This window comes from Neltuma alba, unplaced genomic scaffold (genome assembly GCF_004799145.2).
Source record: "Neltuma alba isolate B1F8T4 unplaced genomic scaffold, ASM479914v2 tig00003407_pilon, whole genome shotgun sequence".
NCBI lineage: Eukaryota > Viridiplantae > Streptophyta > Magnoliopsida > Fabales > Fabaceae > Neltuma > Neltuma alba.
Window position 1 is genome coordinate 37,509 of NW_021633272.1, and position 24,935 is coordinate 62,443.

Sequence of the window (24,935 nt, forward strand, 5' to 3'; positions counted from 1 at the left end):
TACATTAATACTCTTTCAGGGTCATATTTCGTAATAACTAATGTTTTTTTGCCTGTGTCATAACCAGTATATTGAACTAATAGATGCTCGACAAACCTAACTTCCAATGCAACACACGAGAATGTAAACTGGTTATATACAATAACAAACCAAACATAATATCGTACTAAATTTAATCACATATTATCCCGTCAGGTTTTATCCAGCTTAGCAAAAATGCCTCATAAGGCAGCTTATGATTCAGGCATCTGCCTCCTCTACTGCAAGTGCCTCTCTAGACATGTTTTGCAAGAAATTTCCAAGTAGCCTCTGATCAAAAATCATATTTGGCACCTGGCGAGAAAAACTCTATAAGGTCAAGCATATGCACGAGAACAGACGTTGAAATAGTCCGAAGAGACAAGGAGAGAAGAGAAATACCTTATCCCCAAAGAATATCTTTGTATTATCAGCAATGGCTTCGATGAATTTAAGCTCAAGAAATTCAGGGGTAAGCTTCAACCTGTTTGCTTCGGCCTCTTTTGTTACCCTTCAAATTGGAATTGGAAAAGGAAGGCCAATGCCATTAATCATTTCTTTCTTCTAGGAGGATAAATTATTGTGTCGTATTAGTGAATAACAAAACTCACCGGTAGAAGTCCGCATCTGCCAGGCTCTTCTCACGTTCTAGGTACATTAGGTTCTCAATCTCTTGCTGGCGCCCAGCCTTCCTTTTCCGCCAATTTCTGCTCCATAAGGATCTTGCTAACATTGGCATTTTTCTCAGCCTCACTAATAGCCATCTTCTTCGAAGTCTCTGCCTCCTTCTCAGCTACTTTCTGTCTTTCAATCGCAATTAAGACCTATCCAACACAACCAAAAACATGTGTGCTCAACAGCAATTTTAGAAAATTTGGCCCCCCAAAAAAAAAAAAGATGTTTCTAGCTAGAAAGAAATCCAGCCAAAAAGCTACCTTAGTGCGTTCCTCCTCCATTTGCTCAAAGTTGCGTCTGATGCTCTCTGGAATAGTTGGTTTTGTGACACGGACACTGATAACTTCAATGCCTGGAGCATAACGGGTGCAATCAACTTGAAGAGCATCTTTCATCTTTTCATCAATCTGAATGAACCAAAATAGTCGCGTTGCCATAATAAATGTCAGTATGTCATCATCATTAGAGAGACAAGAAAAACTGGAAGACAAATGATATGTAATAGAGTCACTGATCTACAATACCACAACAGGTCATCATAAATTCTACAACAGCAATTAAACTTAAGACTGTCATCAACTCTTTCAGGGAATGACAGTAGAATCTAGAAATAAACGTTCATCAAGGCGTGTCATATTGCTTGAAAATTATAGTGTTCAGGTCATTCCCCATTTTATCACCCATACACGAAAGTGACTTGTATATTAACTATAGCAATAAAAGATACATCTTTATAAGTTGTTAACAGTTATACTGAAATTGTAAAATTTTTTAAAAAAATTGTTTTTGGCCGCCGGACCTCGGGCAACCAATTGTTGGCCAATCACTAGAGCTTTGGTGACGACCACTGCTGCTGGCACCGGAGCTCAGGCGACTAGCTAAAATAAATAAATAAAATAAAAGGCAACATGATTATTTCAGCAAATTTATAAATGTCAAATTAGTTACTTGTAACTAAATTGGGATTTTGCAAATTTAAGTGACTATTTTGGTATTTTCAAGTTCAAGTGTTATTTTTGTGTCATTTTTCCATTTTTTTTAACTAGCATTCAATTTATATTTGTTATGCTAGTTATCATAATAATCAGTAAAAATTATTTTTTTTTTAATATAAAAGGGCAAGATTACACTTGGAAAGAACAAAAAACAAAAAAACTACACTAGGTCGTTCCTAAGGCGAGAGAGATAATCAGCTGGTGGGTGCCACATCATGATCATTTCTTCTGTGAGCATATGTGCCTCCTTGGCAAGGTGGTCAGCGCATCTTATATTCATCCGAGATGTATAGTGAATCTTGACGTCCCAATCAGAGTATATAAGACTTCTTAGCTTCAGTATGTGTGGTCGTAGAGGATGTTGGAGACCTCCATCTACCATAAGCATATGGTAAACTTCCATAGAGTCCGTGAAAGCCATAACTTTGCTGAATCCATGTTGTTTGCAGATTTCCAGCCCTGTTAGTAACGCCATTAGTTCTGCTGCCGTGGAGGGTAGGAAACCCAATTTCTTTTTGAATCCAATGAGCCACTGTCCTGCTGAGTTCCTTACTAAACCTCCACATGCCGCGAGTCTCATTGCATTGACAGATCCATCTGTATCCAGCCGAACGTAACCTTCAGGCGGTGGGGTCCACTTGTCTTCCTTATCTGTGCATGAGCCATATATTTGATGCTTGAGATCTCCCTGTTCTGCAGTCTCCATGAGCAGGTGTATTCCCGCATGTACGAGTTCCGTCTCATGGCTTCGCTTTCCCTCCATGACTCCTCTGCATCTGTTCTTCCATAGTAGCCAGCAAATCAAGACGAAAACTTTTATCCAATGCCACTGTGCAAACTGATTATTGCTGAAATTCTCCGTTAGGTTTTGCCGAATCCAATCCTGAAAATTTGAGCAAAAGAAAGACAAAATACAGTTAGGGTGAATAATTTTGAGCCAGACCAATCTTGCTATCTCACAATCTCTCAATATGTGTAGGGTGTTTTCCTCTCTTTTGCACTCAAAAGGGCACTCAACATTGTTTGTAATTCCTCTCTGCACTCTTAGTGAGTTATGGGGTATTCTCTCTTGAAAAGCTTGCCAAAGAAACATCTTGATCTTTTCTGGTATTGGAAGTTTCCAAAGCTTTTTCCATTGTTTATCCTAGGGTGGCCCATCTTGCCCAGAAATCCATTGATAAGCAGCTTTAACATTGAATTTTCCATCATGTGCGTTTCTCCAATAATACTCATCATTTTCATTACTGGAGGGGGGTTTCATGTGTCTCAGAATGTCAATGACCCAACGTGGGAGGTATTTTTCCCATTCCTGTACATTCCATCTTCCATCTGTTGTTACATAGGAGTGGACCGTATCATTGGTGTTGAGTAGATGTAAGTTCCTGTCGGCCAGATAGATTAGAGGTTCATCAAGAGGAGACCACAAATCCCACCAAAAGAGAGTTTGGTTACCATTGTTCACATGTCTGCCAACCCCTTTGTAGAACTTGTCCCATATCATTGATATGCTCTGCCAGATTTGTAACATCCTAAGTTTTATCGGGTTTAATAGCCTCTTTTGGGTTGATTTTGAGGATAGATTAGCAATTTAATCTTGATCTTGGTGTTTGGGTTGGATTTGAGGTTGGTTGGAGGCATAGGTGAACGTACCCCTCTCAGGGTATGTTCGCCGCGGCGAACCGGGAGTTTCAGAGGGGAGTGTCTTCTCGGGAAGGTTTGGCCGCGGTGAAGTCTAGGGGACGCCGCGGCGAAGTTGTTCTGGTGAGCGAGGCTTCCCTTTCGGGAAGGTTTCGCCGTGGCGAAGGTAAGGGCACGCCGCGGCGAAGTTCTTCTGGGCGAGCGAGAGTTTCCTCTCGGGAAGCTTTCGCCGCGGCGAAGTTTGGAGTTCGCCGCGGCGAAGTCCGGTTTTCAAGCAAGTAATCCCTCTCGGGATTAGTTCGCCGCGGCGAAGATGGAGTTCGCCGCGGCGAAAGGTCGCGATTCTATATAATCGCTGGAGGGTTCAGTGTTGCGAAAATTAGAAAATCTGAAGGAGGAGAGAGAAGCTCTGCTAGGGTTTCGGTTTTGAGGCTTGGGAAAGACATTTCTAAGGATCCATTACCTCAAGTAAGTGATTTTAACCTCTAATCTTCTTTCTTTCTTGAAATTCCATGGAATTTATGAGGATTTTTGGTGGAACTCTAGGTTTTTCTAAGTTATGATGGACTTGAGGTTTTTGATCGATTGTTTTGAGTTTAATTGATTGCATTGGGTTAGTTTAAGTATTTAATCGGTGTAGTTTCCTTGGATTTAAAGAACCTTGAATTTTTGGAGTTAGGGTTTATGGAATTGGATGATTTGGGATTGAGGATGATAATGTAGAGATTGATTTTGAGTTTTGTTAATTGGGTTATGTTAAGGAGGGTTAAATTGGATGTTTAATCGGTTTAGAATTGTTGTTGGAACCTTAATTGCTCAAATGGGTTGTTGGAGGTTGATATCCTATAGTGGGTCCTTGAGGTTTGAACTCTAATTGATGCTTGGAAGGAGACTTGATGTTTTAATAGACTTTGAAGACTTTGGAGTGTTGTTTTGATAGATATACCCTTTGAGTTGGGTAGAGTTTTGATGGGAGATAGGAATTTTGTGTCCCCAAGTGTTGTTTTGGCCACATTATTAGTTTGAAAGCTAATATATGATGGTTGTGTGTTTGTGTGCTTGTGTAGACCGGTTGTGAGTCTTGGTGGTGCACGGGGCCACATCTTTGGTTTGTTGTTCCTTGCTCAGGCGAGAGGTAACCACTTTCCAATCCTTAGTACTTGCTTCTGTGGTATTGTGAGTAGATTTGTGTTTTGTGCTCCAAATAGTAACTGTGTTCAAACTATATGTTGTATATAAAAATGGAAAACCGTCTTGTGGGGTTTGGATTTATGATGAATGAATTTGTGGAATTGTGAAAGATATGCCACTGAATGAGGTTAATTGTGAAATGATTATTACTCTTGGATTATGATTTGAGCATGATGCATCGATTGGGAATTGGTGAGAGTTTGTCTGTTACTACCACGTGGTAAGGCCTCCATTAATGCATGATGGTTGGCTCTTTACGTCCCCCATAGTGAGGGATAGGCCTTCGGGCTCATTACGTCCCCCAGAGTGAGGGATAGGCCTTTATGGCTCCTTACGTCCCCCATAGTGAGGGATAGGCCGGGTTCGGCTCCTGAAAATCCCCCAAAGTGAGGGATTTGGTTGAGGGATTGCATCACTGCACTTGTATAAATTGTTGTGGCTATCATTATGTATTATTTGTGAACTGCCCCACTCGACACCTCACGAGCACCTATTTAGTAGTACCTAGTATTGGAAAGGCTGGTTACTGGGACTTTGTCTCACCCCGTGGTTTATAATATTTTCAGGTGAAGGTTCTAGGCGTGTGCCTTCGGGAAGAGACGCGGAGGCTTGAGCTTGGTTAGCTTTAGGCCTCTAGCTTTATTTATGTATGGATAGTTGTATATTGCCACAGCTAGGGTTTTCTTGAAATATTCTGATTCCCGGCCTTATTGTAAATTGGAGAATACATTATCTACTCGTTTTGTTGGCCGGAGGCCATTGCTATTGTTTTATGGAACTTTGTTATATGGTTGAAAACGATTTGGATGGGCTGATTTTGATGTGTGTGTTACCCGGGCCAGAGGCTCGGAGGCCCAGTAGATATGAATGGATTATTTTAGTTGCATGCAACGTTTATCGGGTTGACCCGAGTTTGAAAGTCAATCTCTAGAAATATGAAATTTTCCTTCTACTATGGTAGCTCGTATTAACAACTTTCCTTTTCTACCATAGTAGTGGTCTTATGAAGAGTATTGATGTTTAAGGAAAAAGGGTCTTACAAGATTCGTGAAGCATTGTTTTTCTTTATTACCAACGGATATCTCCCATCACCACATTTATATTTGCTCCTCAAACACCGGACCCAAAGTGCAAGCAGGCCCCAACATAATTTCATGATGAAAGCTTGGTTTTGACATCGCAGGTCTTTGATGCCCAGTCCTCCCTTGTTTTTGTCTTGTTTGATTCTTTCCCAAGCAATAAGATGCATTTTCCTGCCTTCTGGCTGTTGGTTCCATAGAAAATTTCTACTCTTCTTCTCAATCTCATTAAGGATGCCAATAGGTAGAAGTGTAGTCTGCATTTGATAACTTGGAAGTGCTGATATAACAGACTTAATAAGGGTAGTTCTGCCAGCCATGTTGAGGAATCTCCCCTTCCATGAGGCTAATCTTTGCTGGACCTTTTGGATGATGGGGTGGTATAGAGTTTTAGTTACTCTTTTGTGGAGAAGTGAGACACCTAGATACTTGCCTAAATTGGCAGTTATACCAACACCCAATTGCTGACTCAAATCCTTGGCCCTGTTAAAGCAGACATTGCGGGAGAAGTAGGCTTTTGATTTTTCCAAACTGATTCTATGTCCTGAGATTGTACAGAATAGAGCCATGGTGTTTCTCATAATCTCCATCTGACCCCTATTGGCTTCCCCAAAAAGCAATAGATCATCTGCGAAGAAGAGGTGTGAGATAACAGGGCCTCTTGTGTTAAATTTCAGCCCTTTCCATCTCCCCACATTGACTTCTTTGTGAATAAGTTGCCCTAATCTCTCCATACAGATCACAAATAGATAGGGGCTGAGAGGGTCACCTTAACGAACACCCCGAGTAGGTTTGAAAGGAGTAGACGGCTCACCATTCCATAGGACACGCATGGTAGCTGAGGAAGTGCATGTCATGATTAGGTTTATTATATTTTCACCTAAGTTAAGGCTTGTGAGAGTATCCTTGATGAAACCCCAATCCAACTTGTCATATGCCTTTTCCATGTCCACTTTAATAGCTACATAGCCTTTCTTTTTCTTCTTGTTTCTCATTGTGTGGATGGCTTCTTGTGCAATGATAATATTGTCTGCGCTTTGCCTCCCTGTGATGAAGCTGCACTGCTGCTGTTGGATTAGATAAGGCATGACAATTCTCAGCCTATTTGCAATAATTTTGGTGATGATCTTCAGAATTACATTGCAAAGTGAAATGGGTCGAAAATCTTTCAATCTTGTCGGTTGATCCACTTTAGGTATGAGGATAATGTTGGTGTGGTTTACTTCCTGTATCATCTTATGATCTCTCCATGCCTTCTTGATGAAGTCACAAACTTTGTCCCCAATATTGTTCCATTGGGTTTGAAAGAAATGTGCTTGGAGGCCGTCGGGTCCCGGAGCTTTGAAAGCCCCCATAGAGAACGCTGTATTTTTAATTTCTACTTCACTCACTTCCTGGTGAATAGCCTCCAGATGTGTCGTTTCAATAGCTGGAAAGGGGATTGGCCATTCAACTTCCTTCATCACATTAGTATCTTTCGAGTACAAGTTTGAAAAGAAAGTTCTAGCCATATCTTTCAACTGTACTTGGTTAGTAACCCAGTGATCTGAATCATCTTGCAGGGAGTTCACAATCTGTTTCCTTCTTTTCATCACAGCTGAGGCATGGAAAAATTTTGTGTTTCTATCTCCCCACTGTAGCCATTTGCATCTTGCCTTTTGGTGCCATATGAGTTCTTCTTGTGCTGTAAGTCTATTGTACTCCTTCCATAACTTTTGCTCCAGTTTGAAGAGACCATTGGAGATCTTGTTTCTTCTTGCTTTGTCAATACCCTCCAATCTTCTAATTACTTCACGTTTCTTTTTTGGAATATTACCTACCACAGTATCATTCCATTTAGTTGCTTCTTCTTCAAACCTCCTCCTGCCTGCACACCAATCTTTATTATTCCAGGAGTTGAGTACTACATCCATAAAGTTATTTTCAAGTGCCCACGCTGTCTGGTATTTGAAACTTCTCTCCCTTCTACTTGTAATTCGATTGCACCTATCATCTGTGACTAATATCAATCGGTGGTCTGATTTATACCTGAGGCCGTGGGTAGTAATACTGTTGGGCTGTTTTGTCTCCCAGAGGTAGTTCCCAAAGACCCAATCAAGTCGTTCCTTTACGTCCTTCCTTTCCCATGTAAAATTTTCGCCAATAACAGGGAGCTTGTGTAACCCTGCCTCTGTAATACAATTGTCAAAATTCTTCATATCAGAGTTATTTGGCAAGGCTCCTCCTAGTTTATCTTGTGGAGAAAGAAAGGCGTTAAAATCACCAAGCACCAGCCAAGCCTCGCGTGTAAGCGAAGCAATTTCCCCTATTGTTTGCCACAAAGAATTCCTCTTGGTAGGTGAAGTTTCCCCATAGACAAAGGTACAGTAAAAAAGGGAGGAATTATTTTTATTCTGAATTCTACAATGGATTAGCTGGGTGGTAGACCCGATATACTCTAGTTGGATCACATCTTCATTCCACAGGATCCAAATACCTCCTGCAAAACCTGAGGCTTCTAACCGAATCCAATTACTGAACCCTAGTTTGCGAACAACTAAATCAGCTCTAACACCACTGATTCTTGTTTCAATAAGACAGAACACATCAATCTTCTTAGTCTTGACTAAATCCTGAAAGGTTCTAGGAAAGTTTCTATTCCCAGCACCTCTACAATTCCATGAAGCTATTATCATGATTAAATCAAACAGGGATAAGGAGGGGCAAGACTTACTGGATAGTGGACTCATCGTCCATCCATGTTGGGTTCTCATTGATCCGGAGTAATCTATCTCCCTTTGTCTCACAAGCAATTGTCTCCACATCCCCTGATGTTACAGTGCCCCCTCCGTCTTCAGAGTGTATTTGCGACTTTTGCATTACAATCACCCCTCCTAAGAGATCCTCTTGACATGTGGCTTCTTTTACCGTCTCCCTTCCTTTCTCTAGATTGAGTGTCTGAGTTGCAGTAATATTGGGTTCCATGATTTTAGATGGGTTTGATTTGATGCCAGATGAGCCCATTTGTTTCAGATTCCCACTAATAACCACATGTTGACGTTGGCCTACGTGTAGTTCCCCATGATCCAGTTTTGGATTCCTGGGCCCAAGTGACTCACAAGTTCTCTCACCGGCCAACTCACTATATTGGGCCTTGGCTTTGAATTTGAGCCCGCTAGTAGAAGGTTTTAAATTTTCTTTGCCACCAGCCTTCTGCGTTTCTTTTTTGTTCCCTCCTTTTTTCATGTTGCCCCCTATTCCTCTTTGTACAGCATTAGGTATCCTTTCGCCTCTATAAGGTCGGCTTTGCAGGTTGCTTTTTGGGTAATCCGATCCCATATCTTCATTAGAAATCTTTTCTTCTGACACATCATCTTCCTCTTCTATGTCATTCAGGATGTCAAATTTCGTCTGAAACTCTCCCCCCTTTCTTTGTCTGACTGACTTTGGTCCTCTTTCATGACTGTTGCTACTGTCCTTTGTGTACTCCTTTCTCGTTGTTCGAGGTTTGCTATGTCCTCTCACTAGCATCCAAGCACCAAAGGTTTCACCGGCGTTCTCACTTTTCTTCTCCGGTGAAGGTGTCGGCGGTTGAGGGGGTGCCGCTGTCTGGTTCCCATCTTTATTTCCTTGTGTGTAAGTCTAAGGGCAGTTTTCGCGTCGGTGACCATATCTCCCGCACGCAAAGCATATTAAGTTCAGACCCTCATATTCAACATTATATACCCGGTGGGCCGCAACAACTCTGGGTACAAGCTTTTTCTGCAGGTTTAGTTCGACGCAAATTCTAGCGTAACGTCCCCTTTCGACTCTGGCTCCATCTGTCGCCCCTTCTATCAGGAAGTTGGTATTCATATCTACCTTCAGCGTGCGCCCAATCCCATTCCCTAGTCTTGAAATGAATTCTTTTGAGTAGCATTGCATAGGAATATTGGGTATGCGAACCCAGGTAACGATTCGTCCTAAGGGGTTGTAGTGCGGATCAAAATTTGGATTCCAGCGCTGAACCAGGATACTATGCTGTTGTACTGTCCATGGTCCTTCATATAGAACTTTCTTGTACAACTCTGTCCAACCCTCCTTCTTTGGGAACCTTACAATAAAGTAATTGTTTGGTATGTCTATGAGTTCGAAATCCTTAGTTCTCCAGATTCTAGTCAGATGGCTTTTGAGATTGTAGACATTATATCTTCTTCCAAGCACTGTAATCACCAAAGCGGTATTCCATGGTCTGCACCACTCGCTATATTCTTCAGGTTCTACCGGAATAACAGGGCATTGTTGCATGATTGCCTTCACTTCCTCTGTGAGTTCGGGCATTTCCCATTCTTTGCTTAAGACATCAGACAGGAGGTCATCTTCATCCATAAAGTTACCACTATTTGCCACTCCATTAAAACCCAGAAGCGAGTCTCGGTAGGAGCAAGGCGTTCGTTTTGGTTCTTCCGTTTCGCTGGTTCCCCCCCATCCTGGTTCATGGCTTCAGGAGTATCAGTTGCCTCGTGTTCCTTTGCTGCATCAATCATAGTGTCGTCAGTATTAGTCAATAGGAGTGGGGTATTTTTCTTTTTCTTCTTACTACCACTCGCTAGAGCATCCAAAGGTCGATCCGGTGGTATTTTCCGGTGAGCTGATTCATCCATAAGATCGCGGTGTTAGATGGCACGCAGTTCAAGAGAGAGAAAAGTCCCACGGTCTCAGATAGTAAAAATTATTTTTAATTTCAATTTTTTATTATTTTATATGAATATATTAATAATATTTTATTTTCACTTTCCCTGTGGAATGTGTGTGTGTGTGTGTGTAAATCGCTCTCAATCAAAAAGCATTCCTAATGTGTGTGCGTGTGTAAATCGCTCTCAATCAAAAAGCATTCCTATCCATTAGGTATAATTGACTTTCAAACATTAATGCTTTTTCACAGGTTGAGATGCAACAAAAATAATACGCAATGTAGTACCCATGGAACGATTTATATTTTATAATGTAGCATTTGGATTTTTAATTTAGAACTGTTCATACCATATCAATAAATAAAAAAAAAAAGCCTAATATATTCATTCGCGGACTGCAATCTACTTTAACATGATCGGGGGTTTCGGCCAGGGGAAAAAAATGAAGGTTGGGGGGGTGGGGGTGTCATTTTTTGGTGAGCTAATTGCCGTGGCTACTGGGGTTTCAGAAGCCAAAATAGTGGTATATTACTTGTACAATTCAATTCTATGCTCATCAAATTGAATATCAATTTTATTTGTTACCCATTTGATTTTTAATATAAGACCTAAGAGTATTAAGTTAATTTTGATACTAAATATAAGATTTATTTCTCATATTTATCAATTTTTCCTCAATTACCTCTATGGATATTTTCTCAACCATAATCAAGTGAGTAAGAAAGAAAGAATATTAAGAAAAATAATTATAATATTTTGAAAAAAACATGTCATATTTTTTATAATTAACTAATTTACCTATTTTTTTTTTTTTTTATATGAGGACCACACCCCAAACTAAAGAAGTCCAACCCAAATAAGAAACTAAGAAACCGGAAACAAACATAACCCAAACATATCCCAAAGCACAAAACAGAAGCTAGGAGTGACAAAGCGGCAACTTGGACGTTGCAATATGAGTACTTAATATATAACATATTTAATTTATTTGATTAGATTAAAAAAATTAAATAAACTAGTAAATTATAAGAAATATGATATTTTTTTAAAAATATCATAATCATCTTCTTTCATATCTTCCTTCCTTTCTTCTTGTACTTGATTATGATTAAGAGAGTATTAATAAGAATAATTTAGAAAAAATAGATAAATATGAGAAATAGGTTTTACATTTAAAATAAATTAACTTAATAATTAAATCATATATTAAAGATCAAAGGAGTACATCTGATGAGGAGGACAAGATGGCCCCTTGCATCCTTTGCACCAAGAAAAGTGCAGAGCACAAACCACGGAAAGGTACCCTGGATTCATTTGATACGGGGAAAATGAAAAGGATGAAAAATTTTAATTACCATGAATTCGTTGGTTATGAGAAAATTGAAAGGGATGAAAAATTTTAATTAACTCAATTTTAAAAAATTGAAGTAGAACTTTTAATTAAATTTTATTATTCTTTTTTCTTACTTATTCTCTTTATTAAAATTTTAAAATCCTATTTTTCTAATTTTTCAAATTGAGCTTATTAAAATTTTATCCCTCTTACCATTCTTTTCTTCATTTCTCTCACACCAAATACCAGGTAAAGGCAAAGGTACCTCAAGGGGAACTGAAAAAGCTTCCAGCAGATTGAAACCTGCCACTAAAGCCATCGGAAGAAACTCCCATGGATCTCATACTGCAATACCCAGGCCTGCACGCATAACAAACAAAATGAAACACAAGCTGAACACTACAACACACTAACCAGAAGGAAAAACAACCAAAACTAGATAACTTGAGTAGCCTAAGCATGGAAAAGACAACCGTGGCAGTACCCAATACCCATTCCCCCAAAACTGTTTAAAATATGATAATTTTAACGCTACAGCTTCATGGGAGTAGAATAAACATAATGGAAAGCAGGTAAGCAACACGAAGAGGGTTCATGATCTTACATGTCACAACCATACACATCAAGCTAATCTTTTTAGTGGTTTCTTTCATCTCTTTGACGGTGCGATCCTGGTGCTTTTTGACGATTCAAACTAGAAGAAAAATCAATGAAATCATAGCAAATAAAATTACCATTTTGTTTAATGAAATTATAGCAAAAATACACTGAAAAAAAAAAACAAACAAACAAACCGTGCATCCCCTGACTCTGCAAGAGTGGAGGCTTTTGGAGCAATGAACCCGCGAATTTCTATGGAGGGGATTATCGCGACACTCTCTTATACTGCTTTTTTACTTAATATTAAAACTAATTTGATTTTTAATTTAGTACTAAATATAATACTCAGTTTATTTTATTTTTTATATTTATTTATTTTTTTAAAATAGTTCTTATGGTAGTTATATGTATCAAATATTTTATCAAATGACGCTTAATTAGTTAGGGTATTTTTAAAAAAAAACACATATTTATTATAAATAACTAATTGAACCAATAATCTTAATCTACTCAAATTAATCATCTAACTCTATTATTAAAGACCAAAAGGTTATAAGGACTCATGCAGTATGAAATAATACTCCTCTCTACTAAACATAGTTAGTTAGGCACAAGTTAAGGACGAGTTTTGATTACAATATTAATTTGTTTTCTTTTATTTTACTTTTTAAAATTAACGTGTCTAACTTATAAATGACTCTCTCATTTTCTTATTATAAGCTTCAAATAACTAATTGGAAGATAAGAAACAATTAGTTAAAATTAGTTAAAAGTAATAAATAGCTTAGAAATATATTTTTGTTTTCAAATACGCTCTTGTAGTAAATGAGGAAAAAGATGAAACAAAATGTGTAGAGAAATGTGATAAGAGAGATTATGACAAAAGGAGTGAATAAATAATTACAGATAAAATTAGAAAAAAAAAGTGTCTTAAATGTTAAGAAAAATACTAAATTGAAAGTTATAAAATGGACCATACTTCTCCTCTAATTTAAAGCTTATAAATACAACTGGAGGGAGTAGCATATAGTCTAATGTATAAGGTTATTTTACGGAGATTAGGTGACATGTACTGTAATAAAGAAATTTATTTAATTTTTTCAATTTATCTAAATTAAATAAATAGTTATTCCATCAATAGGGGTAGATGATATATGAAATTTTTTCGTAAATCAAAATTATGTGTTATCCCATGTAAAGTTACGTTTGCATCGGATGAGTTTTTATAAAATTGTTGCGTCTGATGACTCTTATCATGCCTGACCTTGGATATAAACGTAATTTAATTTTTTATTCTCAGTATATAAGGCCTAATGACGAGTCGGGCTCAAAAATATTTCGCACAGGACTATATGAATAAAATTGGGCCAGGGACGGATTCAGGATCATCTTCGAAATGTCCCTTCCTGGGATGTCCCTATTTATTTGCTCATGTATTTATGGTAACTACTGAATTTTACCCACACTGGGGGTTTCACAATTACTTAGGTTTCGGACCTCTCTTGCGGCGTTGCGGATGCGCTCCGTCAGTCTGTCTCTCGCCTTTTCTCTTGCTCGCTGCCGTCATCCCACTCAGGTGTGTTCCCTCTGTCATCCCTTCTCCTTTCCTCTCCCTCCTCCGTGCCTAACCTCCTCTCTCCTTTGCTCTCGATCTTCTTTTTATCTTTACAGGCTGCAGCAACTTCCTGTTCGCGGTTCATTAACATTTTGCATCATTCACATGATCTTCATTGCACGACAATTAGGGGTTACTTGGAATTAATTAATTAAGTAGCTTTTTAATCGATTTACAGAATAACAGTACTTCTTCTTTCAAGTTAATCATGCAACCAGATCCAAACATGACTTTATAACAACAAACCAAACATTACATCGTACTACATTATAATACATATCGTCCTGTCTGGTCTTATTAAGCCTAGCGAGAGTGCCTCATAGATAATGCAACTGTCTTTCCCAAGCAGCCTCTGATCAAAATTCCTATTTAGCGCATGCCGAGGCCGAGGAAAAATCTAGACGAGAGCAGACCTTGAAACAGGGTGACGAGGAATGGACAGAGGCGAGACATCTTTTTCGCAGAGCTTGTCTTGGTATTATTGGCAGTGGCCTCGATGAATTTAAGCAGGAGAAATTTGGGGGTAAGCATCAACCTGTTTGCTTCAGCCTCTTTTGTTGCCCTTGAAATTGAAAGGGGAAAAGGAAAACCAATGCCATCAATCATTTCTTTGTTCTAACAGGATGAATTACTGTGTCGTGTTAATCAACTTTTGTTCAAGGGAGTATAGCAAAACTCACCGGTAGAAATGCGCATCTGCCAGGGTCTTCTCGTGTTCTAGGTACATACGGTTCTCAATTTGTTGCTGGCGCCCGAAAGCTTCTTTTTCCGCCAACTTCTGGCCCATAAGGATCTTGCTAACACTGGCATTTTTCTCAGCCTCACTAATAGCCATTTTCTTCGAAGTCTCTGCCTCCTTCTCAGCTACTTTCTGTTTTTCAATAGCAAGCAAGACCTATCCAACACAACCAAAAAACATGTGCTCAACATCAATTTTAGAAACTTGGCCCACAAACAAAAAGGAAGACGCTTTTAGAAAGAAAAAGAAAGAAAGAAATCGAGCCAAGACGCTACCTTAGAGCGTTCCTCTTCCATTTGCTCAAAGTTGCGTCTGATTCTATCTGGAATGCTTGGTTTTGTGACGCGGACACTGATAACTTCAATGCCTGGAGCATAACGGGTGCAATCAACTTGAAGGGCGTCTTTCATCTTCTTACCAATCTGAATGAACCAAAATAGTCGTGTTGCCATCATAAAGGTTAGTAATACAAAATAACTAGAAGACAGATTATGCTTGATATAGTCACTAATCTAAAATCCCACAACGAGTCATCATAACTTCTATGACAGCAATAAAACCTAAGACTTTCATCAACTCTTTGGGGAACTGACAGTCGAATCTAGAACTCAATCCCTAAATGTTCACCAAATCGGCGTGTCATATTGCTTGTAGTGTTCAGGTTATACATAAATGAAAGCGACTATAATAATTAACTATAGCAATAAAAGATACATTTTTGAAGCGTTAACTTTTTCCTCATCAGATTACCCAAAAGAGAGACACTTTGACACTCTTACCTGATAAAAATCATCAATATAGACCTGTTGAAAACTATGAGAACTGCAGAATGATTAATCTCGTCATGAACCTTGTCATATATCCATGTCTTGTCATAATGCATCCCATATTGAGCAATGTCTCATAGACATATTCCTTATGAAGTCGGTTTATAACCTTTATTTGAACAATAACGGTGACCGTAAAATCATTGCACTTAAATTTTAAATTTAGAAAGCAAGAACTAAGATCAGCCAATGAATGATGTTAGGATATTTACTTCTATCTTCTCAAAATAATCATGACACCTCCTTTAGTTCCACACAATATGGCTGTCACCTGCAATTGTTACAATAATAATTCAACTTACTGTGCCATTTGCCAAGTGAAACCACAATGTTAGAAACTGCTCTAAACAATTTACCATATTTGTCTTCATTGTCACTTGAACAGGTTCATACTGTGTCATGAAAGGCATCTTCAAGAGAAAACCTAGAAGAGTCAGCACCAAGAACATGAATCATACTCTGGGCCAATGGATGTCGAAGAAAAACAACAGCAACAACAAGAATCAAGAAGCAAACTATAACCTGGTTCTGTAATTGTTTTTAGAAGAGCACCTCCTCTCCAATACATGCCCACATGGCCTTCCGGGACTTGGTGCAGAATAGAAAGGCTATTTTTAAAGGATGATGGGGATAAAGGGATCAATACCTGTAGACAATTCCTCATGTTTTAAGTTTCAGATTTTGACTTTTGAGTATAATCAACTAGAATGTGATTCCAAATGCAGATTTGCTTGTTAATAACAGAACAGTGAAACTTTCAACTCAGACAACATGAATAAATAAGCCATAGATAGTTAAAAATGTGAAAACCGTCACATTATTATTTGAACTGATCTCCTTCCTCACAAGGTAAAAGAGAAAAAATAACAAAAGCAGAGGATTTTTTTTTTATCCCCAACAACGACTTACTGTACATGTAGTTGTCATTCCACAATCTAAATAGCGTAAACATAAGCACCAGAGACACGTGTCCTTTCCCCCCAGATAAGGAGCAAGATGAAATATTATTTATTTTGCAATTCAAACCTGAGGCACATAATAAATCTATCCCAGTGAGAATTTACAAAGGATTCTAACAAACATTTTGGGTCACACCGGAATCCGCAATCACCTTGAATTTCTTTTCCTCAATGCTCAGTGTAAAAAAAAAAAAAAGACAGACGTCGTGTGATGCACGGGCTAGTTTAAATCGCCTTATTATTACTTCACCAGTTATAAATTTCTTTGGGGTAAAAAAGGGAACTTTGGATGATGTCCGCCACCGTAATCAAGCCTAGACTCGATGTCAAACCCAGAGTATGCACAAAAGCGAATAAACAGTTGGAAAAATAAAACCATAATACTCCTCCTCCTTATTATAAGACCCCATTTGACTTTTTATTTGGTCTAATTATAAGACCCCAATCCATTTTGTCTCTTATATTATGCATTTTTTTTCCAAGATAATCCTTCTAATAATGATAGTTTTAGCCAATATACTTAATTAGCAAGGATATTTTAGGAATGACAACACTTATTTATTATAAATAACCACTTAACTTACTTCCTTAATCTCCTCAAATAAGGTCAATTGGGTCTTATAATTAGGACCGGGAGGAGTATGAAGTGGGGAAAAAGAGGGAAAATAGAATTTATATAGTTTGATTTTTTTTTTTAAAAAAAAAAAGGATTTGAATGCTTTGATCCAAAAAAGGGAAAAGAATTTATATACGTTCACAAATGCGATCTCGGGCAGTATCGTAATTTAAGAATTTATATACGGTTGACAGGTAACAAAAATACACATGGCCGTGACCTCCAAGGCCACGACCACAGAGGATACCATCTAGTGGCTGGTGAACTCTCATGGTAAATACCAAGTATCGGATATATATGTATAATTGCGTAAAAGAATTTGACAGAGCAGGGGCAGATATAGTTGGAAAAGGATTTGGGAGTGGAAAGAACTATTGCCATTTTTACGGGTGCCATTAATGGCGGTTTTCTGAGACTGTGTGGCGGCTAGACAAGTCTGGAAAAGGTTATTGAGAGGAAAACATTAGGCGTCATTTTGCTCTGTATGAGTGGTTTCTGCAAAATCTTAGCAGAAAGAAGGATAGACGGAGGGATTGGCCACTGCTTTTGCTGTAATTGTATGGTTAGTATGGCGGCCGAGAAATCGCTGCCCATCGGTAATTTAAAATGTGAACACCAGAATGCACAACTTCCACATCCACATACAGTAACTAGTGATTTTGAGCTAGTAGATGGGTGCCAACACACATTTAAACAGACAGTAATATTGAGAGAGAAGATCACCATACGGTAACTTGATAAGATCAAACATGGAGAGATGAATAATCGAAGAACAAAACCGAGCATACAACATTGAGAGAGAAGGTTACCATGGCAGCGACGGCGATGAATGGGAGAATAACAGTGAGAATGGAGGAGGTTTGTGTCGGAGGACGCGACTGATGAGCACGAGTCCTCTGTTGATTTGGCGCCATGGCAATTATCTGCGCTGCCCGCCCAGTCACAAAACACCGAACCCACGTCTTTCACTTCCGTTGTGGGCGGCGGGGAGGAATGGTAAGAGAGAAAATGAATGCTCTGTTTCTTATGCAGTCTAAGGTGGAGGAAGAAGAACAAGAAGGCAGAACAGGCTCCAGTGTGCCTCACTGTGTGTGCCGTAAAGAAGATGACAAATATATAAAGGGCGCGTGGAACTACCCCTGGAGACATGGATGTACTTCGTAAATAAAGTATGAGCAAGATTCATACTTTGTTTGATCAGTTTTAATGATTAAAACTGATCAAACAAAGTATGAATCATTAAAACTGATCAAACAAAGTATGAATCTTGCTCATACTTTATTGACGAAGTCACATCCATGTCTCCAGGGGTAGTTCCACGCATGAACGCACCCTTCTTATATATTCTTCTAGTTCTATTTATAAGGTACTTTTAATATGTTTTACATAGATCAAGAAAAACCTTAAATTGTATTAACTCTCCATTAAAATATAGCAACTTTTTAACTTTACCCCTATTTAATATATACTCCTTTCAAAAAAGATAACTACTTACACTATAATAAATGAAGGACAAAATAGTACATTCACATTGAAAATTTAATAAAGTGACTTATAAATAGGACAAAAAAAACCTTATCTCTCTGCTCTATAAATAGGACCCGAGGAGTATTTGTCATTTTAATTTTGTTTTTAGAAGACGTTGGAAAGCAAGTCTGGAGGGTATGAGCATGGAGAGGAAGGGAGAAATTTTGAGGAAATTTGCCCAAAAAATCCTTAAAAAAAATGCATACAAAACTCGTTCATAAAAATTATTAGTACTTACTTATTAATTATTGTCAAAACCTATATTGATATTGTAACGGGTTCTCAATTATAATTTTTTTATTTTTAAAGTATTTTTTTACTATTTTTCCAAATTTTTATATAAATAATTTTGTTTTTATTTTATTTTCATATGATAAAATATTTTTATATGCATTTTGAAATTAAAAATGATGTGACATTGTTATAATATAATATACTTATAATATATATTATATATGAATAATATTATATATATTAATGTGTGTGTATAATATAAATCTATATCTGTTTAGGGAGAGAAGACGAGCATAAGCTTTTTGTCTTTTGACAATATTTAGAAATTCTTTATTAGGTTTTTTGGCCTCATTAGTCATTAGTAATTTGCTAAAAGTATAACTTTGAATTTGAGTTTTGGTGTTTTAAGTGGATTTAATTAGAATTTTTTTGGCAATGGAGCATTTGGATGTTTTTGTTAATCGTTTATAGCATATCAATAAAGAGAATGGGAAAATTTTTAGCTAAGTCCCACAATATGGACTTAATAAATTTTCAGTCCTAAGAAATTCTTAAAATTCAATTCAGTTTCTCTAACCCAAAATAAAAAGACTATGTAGTCCTTAAATGACAATATATATATAAATCTTATTTAATTAAATTTTATATTTTTATTTTTTGTTATAAATTTTCATATCCATAGTTGTTATTTTTCTATTGTTTGTTGTAAACGATCATATAAATATATATGTTATTTTTCTATTGTTTCTTGCAAACTTTTATATGTATAGGTATTACTTTTCTATTTATTGTTGTGAATGACATAACATGCATAGTTTTATTTGTCTATTCTTATAAATCCTTATTTGTGGAGTTGTGCATTTTCTATACTTTGTTGCAATTTTTTATATAAAGAATTGTTTTTTCTCTATTTTATGGAGTTGTGCCTTATCTATTTTAAGGGCTAAATGGTCTTTTTACTTATTTATTTAATTTCATTTTGTGTCAGAGTAACTGAACTGAATTTTCAGAATCTCTTAAAACTAAAAATTTATTAAGGAAGTGTTTGGATGAAAACCAAATCATAATTTTAAAAGTGATTTTATGATATACAAATTAAATATATGGAAGAGTTTATCTCGATTTGTAAAAAAGTACTTTTGAAAAGTACTTTTAAAAAAACCCAAACACCCCCTGAGTTTATATTGTGAGCCTTAACTGAAATTTTTCCTAAAAAATATCCAAGAAGGGATTCACAGAGGATGATTTCTTTCCTGCATCTGGCAAAAGTTCGCAAGCGGAGACCTCTCGAGGTGGGACACAGGAACGTTTGAGTCTGGCAAAGATTACTTGTCCAATTTAATTGTATATTCATCAAATATAGAATTATTATTTAAATTTGATATTATAGCTATCTATTCAATTTTCAAAACGGATAAATATAATTAGCTTTTGGCCTGTTGTTCTTTCTTTTTTATTTTGAGCAATTTGGCATGTTTAAATTCAATTTAAATGAATTAAAATGTTCTTTTATTACTTTCAGTAGAAAATTAATCATGTTTTTATCTATTTTAGTTTCAAAAAAGGCTAAAACAAAATAAGAACTCCAATAGAAATTAAAGAAAAAGACTGTTCCTGTCCTTGTTTTAATAAAAATCAGATGAAAAATATAAGTGATGAGCACCAAACAATCTAGTCCTTTGGAAGAAACCTCGTTTATATCATATGAACATCTCAAACGTTTCTTATTTGATTAATTTTTATTATTTAGACGTTCATTTAGTTCCCACATGCAAGTACTCCTTAAATCTCAAAGCTAATGCCAATATTATTAAAATCGCAGTTGGCGAGTTTTCTTCCCTCATTATCCCAATACTCAGTAGCATTTCCAAATTCCATCGCGTATGTCCAGTTTGACTTTTCAATCTCAGCATCAACATAGCCCTACGATATTGGTGCCTTTTTTTTTTAATTTCTTTTATAATGTCTTCAATTTTTTATTTTAAATAAATATCTTAATAACATTTTATTTTTAGCTTGCTTGTGGAACGAATTTGTGCGAGCGCGCGCGCGCGCGTAAGTCGTTCCAAATCAAAAGGCATTCCTCTCCATTAGGTATAATTGACTTTCAACATTAATGCCTTTTTCCCAGGATGTGATCCAGCAAAAATAATACGCAATGTAGCATCCATGGAACGATTTATAATGTAGCATTTCCGTAGATATTCTTTGACAATGGAGCATTTGTGTGTTAAAAATCTAATTTCTTCTTCATTCATGCACTCCAATCTACTTTAATATGATTAAGGGGTTTTGGCCACGAGGGGGGGGGGGAGGAGGTTGGAGGGGTCACATTTTTTAGTAAGCTAATTGAGGTGGCTACGGGGTTCAGAAACCAAAATATATTGCTTGTACAATTCAACTGTATATTCATCAAATTGACTATCAATTTTATGTTTTATATAATTATTATTGGGTTTCATTACATAAGGACTACACAGCAAACCAAAGACGCCCAGCCCATATGAAAAAATATAACCCAAAGCACAAGACGGAAACCCGGAGTGACAAGGTAGCAACTTGGACATTGCAACATTGAAATGCAATCTGTGGAGGACGAGATGGTCACTTGTATCCTTTGCACCAAGAAAAGTGCGGAGCATAAACCATCTAACGGTGTTAGGATCTTTTTGGTAGGAGAGAAACGGAGGGAAGGAAAAATTTTACTCGGCTCGATTAAAAAAATTGAAAAAATCAAGTTAATAACTTTTAACTAGTTTTTCCCTTTTTTATTTTTTATTAAAATTTTACAACTTTACTTTTCTAATGTTTCGAATCAAAGCCATTAAGAGGAAAAAAGAGGGTCACTCGCTTCCCACATCGTGCATTTGCAGAGTTGACTGAATTTCCTTTTCTTCGTTTCCTCCTGAACTTTTTGACGCCTTAGATGAGCTGTGATTAAACTAGGATCATCATAATCTGAGAAGGTTTCCAGCAAATTGTCAAGCATTTTTGCCACGGGTTCTGTATAGTGATCTAGTGCGATCCAGGTGCTTTTTGACTACTCAAAATAAAAGAAAAATCAATGAAATCGTAGCAAATAAAATTACCATTTTGTTTAATAAAATTATGACAAAAATCACATTTATAGGGGGGAAAAAACACACACACACACCGTGCATTCCCTGACTCTGCAAGAGTGGAGGCTTTTGGAACAGTGAACCCGCGGCTTTTTATGAAGGGGATTCTCACGACGCTCTCTTATACTGCCTTCTTACTTAATATTAAAACTACTTACTGGATATTAAAACCAGTTTAATTTTTAATTTAGTACTAAATATAATACTCTGTTTGTTTTATTTTTCATATTTATTTATTTATTTTAAAGCAGTCTTTGTATTAATTACATGTATCAGATATTTCAGCAAATGACATTTAATTAGTAAAAGTATTTTAAAAAAGATGACATATATTTATTATAAATAACTAATTTAACTAATTATTCTAATCTACTCAAATTAATCATCTAGTTCTACTGTTAAGGACCAAAGGTAGTATTAAGGACTCATGTAGTATAAAATAATACTCCTCACTACTGAACACAGTTAGGCACAAGTTAAGGATGAGTTTTGATTACAATATTAATTAATTTGTTTTCTTTTATTTTAATGTTTAAAATTAATGTGTCTAACTTATAAACTCACCCATTTCTTTATTATAAGCTTCAAATAACTAATTGGCAAATAAGGAACAATTAGTTAAAATTAGATAAAAGTAATAAATAGATTAGAAATATACTTTTGTTTTCAAATACGTCCCTATAGCAAATGAGAAAAAAGATGAAAAAAAATGTATAGGGAAATATGATAAGAGAGATTATAACAAAAAGAGAAAATAAATAATTAAGGATAAAATTAGAAGAAAGTGCGTCAAATGTTAAGACAAATACTAAATTGAAGCTTATAAAATGAATCACACTTCTCCTCTTTAAGGCTTGTGAATATCACCGGAGGGAGTAACATATAGTCTAATGTTGTACTATCTCCGGTCCTAATTATAAGAGCCGGTTGACTAATTTGAGGAGATTAAGGAAGTAAGTTGAGTTAGTTATTTGTCCTAAATATGTATTGTCTTTCCTAAAATATCCTTACCAATCAAGTGTATTGATTAGAAGTATCATTGTTAGAAGAGCTACTTTGGAAAAAAATATATAAATATGAGAGACAAAGTAGATTGGGGTCTTATATTTAAGACCAAAATAAAAGTCAAATAGGGTCTTATATTAAGGATCAGAGGTAGTATAAGATTATTTTACAGAGATCAGGTGACGTGTATTGTAAAAAAAAAAACGAAATCTTTTTATGTTGTTTTTTATTCTTAATATAAGGCTTAATAACGACTCGGGCTCAAAAGACAGGACTATATGAATATAATTGGGCCAGGGACAAATTTAGGATCTTCTTCGATACATCCCTACCTTGGACATCCCTATTTATTTGCTCACGTATTTATGCTAACTACTCGATTTTACCCGCACTCGGAGTTTCACAGTTACTTAGGTTTCAGACCTCTCCTTCGGCTGCGCTCCGTCACTCTGTCTCTCGCCTTTTTTCTTGCTCGCTGCCGTCATCCCACTCAGGTGTGTTCCCTCTGTTATCCTTTCTCCTTTCCTCTCCCTCCTCCGTGCCAAACCTCCTCTCTCCTTTACTCTCGATCTTCTTCTTCTTCTTTTGCGGGCTTTGTTAAAGGCTGCAGCGACTTTCTGTTTCCAGTTCATTAATATTTTGTATCATTTACATGATCTTCATCGCACGACACTTAGGGGTTACTTGGAATTAATTAAGTAGCTTTTTAGTCGATTTACAGAGTTAGAGTACTTATTTCAAGTTAATCATGCAAGTGCAAGCAGATCCAAACATGCACTTATAACAACAAACCAAACATTACATCGTTCAAGGTGCATACGGTTCTCAATTTGCTGCTGGCGCCCAAAAGCTTCTTTTTCCGCCAACTTCTGCCCCATAAGGATCTCGCTAACACTGGCAATTTTCTCAGCCTCACTAATAGCAATCTTCTTCGAGTCTGCTACTTTCTGTTTTTCAATAACACATGTTGGAGACGTGGCGAGACATTTTGTTGAATTGCAGATTTGTCCTCGAACTAAACACTGTTAGAGATGAGCTCACTAAAGTCCAAATTGGCACCTTGAAAAAGTAGGATGGCGGCGGGCGCCTGACCATTAGTTCGAAACTTCAGAGTTGGATTCAGCTGCTGTATAAATAAAATCTCTTCTATGTACTGTGAGTAAGTAATTTATTTATTTATTTTTTTAAAAAAAATCGTTTCCTATTATATACATGGTATTCACATTAATCATGATCAACAGATTATGATTATAGGAACTAATATTTATAATTCAAGAAAACCAATAAGGATTATCAAATTAATTTCTTAAAGAATAATAAAATCAACGTTCTCAAAATAATGGGTTGGGAAAAAAATTATCTCAAGGTAATGGGAAAAAATTTGTTCTTTTTCTTTTTTATTTTTAGTTTTTTTTTTTTTTTGCCATCGGATTATAGATGGCGGGTTTAGATTGGTGGGGGGGGGGAAGAAAAATGCAGAGGATGGGCAGCGGAGCCGGAGGGAATAGGCAATAGGCATGGGAGAGAAGTTGAGCACCCAAGTGTTCTTGGGCCACGTTTTTGAAGAATCTGGAGCCAAAGAGGCAATTTGGGCTGTTGGTGCTCGGTTTTGACGTCTAAATCCATAGAAGTTTATTTGGGATGACCTTGGCCCGATCTTACTCTGCTTCGAACAGTGTCCTTGGAGCTGCCCAAACCCTCCACAATATTGGCACGCAAGCTCTGCGTGCTCATTGAAGAAGGACAAGACACAACATGGAAGGGCCACTTTAACCCGAAGTCCATCACGATAGAATGAACTAGGATCATCGTAAGCTAAGGATCCATTTGGAATGACAATTATAAGCACCTATAAGCACAGTTTTGTAAATTGAAACAAAATTTGTCTTACACATTCACATCTTGTTTTGTAAATCATAATTAAAAAATTATTTATAAGTTATTTTAAATAGGTCTTAAGAAGGTTTCCACAGGCAAGTTACCAAGCATTTTTGCCGCAGGTTCCGTTTAACAGCCTAACGGCAGTCCGCTAATATTGTACCCGAGACATGAACGTATTCGAAAGAGACCTTGGCTATTTGCATATATTTTGAGTAATTTTGCATGTTCAAAT

General features: G+C 36.9%; 1 pseudogene; it reads right to left on the minus strand.

Annotated features, from left to right (window-relative positions):
- Positions 1-192: 192 nt before the first annotated feature.
- Positions 193-17,851, minus strand: LOC114741485 (erlin-2-B-like; annotated as a pseudogene).
- Positions 17,852-24,935: the final 7,084 nt, after the last annotated feature.